The sequence below is a fragment of the Salmo salar genome, chromosome ssa01 (genome assembly GCF_905237065.1).
Source record: "Salmo salar chromosome ssa01, Ssal_v3.1, whole genome shotgun sequence".
Taxonomy (NCBI): domain Eukaryota; kingdom Metazoa; phylum Chordata; class Actinopteri; order Salmoniformes; family Salmonidae; genus Salmo; species Salmo salar.
The window spans coordinates 10,516,108-10,519,389 of NC_059442.1; the positions used below are offsets into that span (position 1 = coordinate 10,516,108).

At 42.0% G+C, this 3,282-nt stretch overlaps 1 pseudogene across 1 annotated transcript; it reads right to left on the reverse strand.

The window, feature by feature from the left end:
• Positions 1 to 1,417: 1,417 nt before the first annotated feature.
• On the reverse strand, positions 1,418 to 2,883 carry LOC106611653 (thyroxine 5-deiodinase-like; annotated as a pseudogene). Its single transcript, XR_001330141.2, has one exon. The product of XR_001330141.2 is annotated as a thyroxine 5-deiodinase-like (transcript).
• Positions 2,884 to 3,282: the final 399 nt, after the last annotated feature.

Consider the following 3,282-nt stretch of genomic DNA (forward strand, 5'->3'; position numbering starts at 1 on the left):
TCAGAACAGTGAGCCTAATAGGGGTACTGAAGTCTGAGTAACAGTAAAAAAATTAACTTTTCTTATTATTGTTACTTTGATTTTATATTTGAGATAATTTAACCCATAGGGCATGGGCTTTACTTAGATATTTGAGATTATTGAACACATAGACAATTAAACACAGATAATTGAACACTTAGGATGCGTTTACACAGGCAGCCCAATTCTGATCTTTTTTCCACTCTGGTATTTTGACCAATCACATCAGATCTTCTTTTAGAGCTGATCTCATTGGTCTTAAGAATAATTAGTGGAAAGGAAGATCAAAATTGGGGTGCTTGTGTAGATGTACCCATAGATTATTGAACACATAGGGCATGGGCTCTACTTTGATTTTATAATTAAACCCGTTTGGCCATCAGCTTCAGTGTAAATTTGTTCATATGACATGGGAGCAAACAGCATACGTTTAGAATGAAGTTAAATGTTGATATGCTCTCTCTGATATCAATGAATCGTTTCTGAGAGAGAGAGAGAGAGAGAGAGAGAGAGAGCGTGAGCAAGAGAGAGTAAAGCACAGAAAATTGATATTCATTCTGATGTCAATAGTTGGGGTTTCTGACTGAAGTTTATAAAAAACCAGCATGCACAGGTTACTGTACACTGATTGTACAAAACATGCTGAACTCCTGCTCTTTCCATGACATAGACTGACAAGGTGAAAACAGGTGAAAGCTAGGATCCCTTTTTGATGTCACTTGTTAAATCCATTTCAATCAGTGTAGACAAACGGGAGGAGACAGGTTAAAGAAGGATTTTGAAGCTTTGAGACAATTGAGACATGGCTTGTGTATGTGTACCATTCAGAGTGTGAATGGGACAGACAAAAGATTGAAGTGCCTTTGAACAGGGTATGGTAGTACGTGCCAGGCGCACCGGTTTGTGTCAAGAACTGCAAGGCTGCTTGGTTTTTAACGCTCAACAGTTCCCGTGTGTACCAATGAATGGTCCACCAACCAAAGGACAACCAACTTACTTGACAACTGTGGAATGCATTCGAGTCAACATGGGCCAGCATCCCTGTGGAACGCTTTCGACACCTTCTAGTGTCCATGCCCCGTCGAATTGAAGCTGTTCTGAGGGAAAAACAACTCAATATTAGGAAGGTGTTCTTAATGTTTGTATCAAAGAAATGTGTGGTTTACCCAGTAACCGCGTTTCCCACAGTCTACTGCGCACAAGGGAGGAAGCCTGTTGCTAGAGGCTATAGGCTATCTACTCAGTAATTACCTTACCATCATTTTAAATGTGACTTTAGTTAACAAAAGTTATTCCATGCAGATCAAGCATGCTAAATGAATACCCTACACATCATCCTAAATGAATTCGCCTTCAGCAATGAGCGAAATGTTTTAAATAGTTATTTTCCAGAGTATAGAATAAGACATTTTATTATAAAAGTATCTCCATAAAAAGTTAACCATATTTACAAAACCAAAAATACAAGTAAAAAGATATTGCACACAATCATTATCTTCAGCATTAGAACATCAGTATCGGATTTCTGGTGAGGTACCTTTTAAAAACCGAACTTCACAAAAATACTGGCAATAAATTGGTCATGGCAAACCCTACTTTACTCACACTTTCCACACAAACATTCGCATAAAGAGAACATGACAAATATGGGAGCACAGAACAACTGGTTTTGACAAATAAACCCTTGCAGTCGATCGTCTATTGACGTAATATGTTGAGATGTCCACGGTCAAAATAACAACTACAACTAAAACAGGCAATTCTGCAACCATTGGGATAGGCCTACATATACATCACTGGTAAACAACACAAGTGAAAATGCTTGTGTGTCCCTGTGACACCTTATTGGAGCCGCAACTCTCAAGTCGAAAAGTTGCAGTGTATGAAATGTGTAGAGACATAACTTATTTAATGGTGACGCCTAAAATGTTATAAAACTCTAGACATGAATAACGACATTTCTTGAATTTCCAACACTTTGTCTGTATTGATCTAGCCAGTCTCTCAGCTCAGAGATGCGGTATCCCTCCGGCCCTCTACCTCCTTGGTAGACAATCTTTCCGTCTTGAAGTATGTAAAGTCTATCGAAATATGCTCCATATGCGGCGTTGGACGAGTTATCCATGCTGTCTGCGACAACAAGGCACCCAGGGACCTCACGGTTCATTATTTGAGCGGCACTGAGTCTGTCCTCGAGACAGCGGTGTTTGGGAATTTGGTAGGGAGCGTCAGAGCTCATCCATCCGTCCGACGGGTGCGCTTCCTCTATGTAAACAACGACAGAGTCTGAGATATCAGCGTATTGCTGCACAACACGCTGGAACGCCTTCAAGCGTGTCATGAACGGTGGTCAGGTGCAGCTGCCAAAGTTTAGAATGAGCGGTCGCTTGTCTTTGGCATAGTCAAGAATCCGGTTGCAGCTCTGGTCGCGGAGCTGCACAACTTCTGTGTTGGGCGCTACATATCCAAGGTGCGCCGATTTTAAGAAGTCCAGTTTATGGCCATGCCAAACGGCTTTGATTGACTCCCAGCTGAACATTCGATTAGACTCGGAAATACATACTGGGGGGTCGACAATATTTCCTTCTTGTTCCTTCATTTTGGGGAAGACCCTCTTTCTTACGCAATGGAAATCGAGAAACCACAGCATTATCGCTGCCAAGAAGAAGCGAGGCAGTAAAATAAGACAGACAATTGCATTTTTCATAGCCTTGACTGTATTCATGCCGACTAATAATCGCAGACCGGCTAATATCTTTAGGCTATAGCTTCTAAAACTTCAGACAGACCGCGTTACTCTTGCGCTACGATCCTTTGCTGAAGTTGCACTCTACTTGTAGCTTCCCTTTTTATAGCACAGGCAGTGGATTTGAATGAAAAACACCCCGCCTCCAAACCGTGGCCGACTCCTCACATGGCGGGGATTACCTTCTATTAATTTAGGCTACTGATGATAGGAGAGGCAGAGAGCGAGATGTGTGTGTGTGTGAGGAAGAAAACGAGATGGCTGTGTGCGACAGAGATTTAATTCTGCCTCCTCCTCTTCATAAGTAGCCAATATGCCTGTCTTTCTCGACCAATACACCTAACCGGGTATGCACATGCAAGGATTGACCAAAACGTCATCTGTTTTTCCAAAACATCACAGGCCAATTTCGTCCGATGCCCAGCGTCAGGTGTCTGTTGCCTGGTGGAGCTTTCTGCTTTGCACAATATGAAACCACCCCACGACGCTGGTGTTTGATTGTATTACTTTTATTG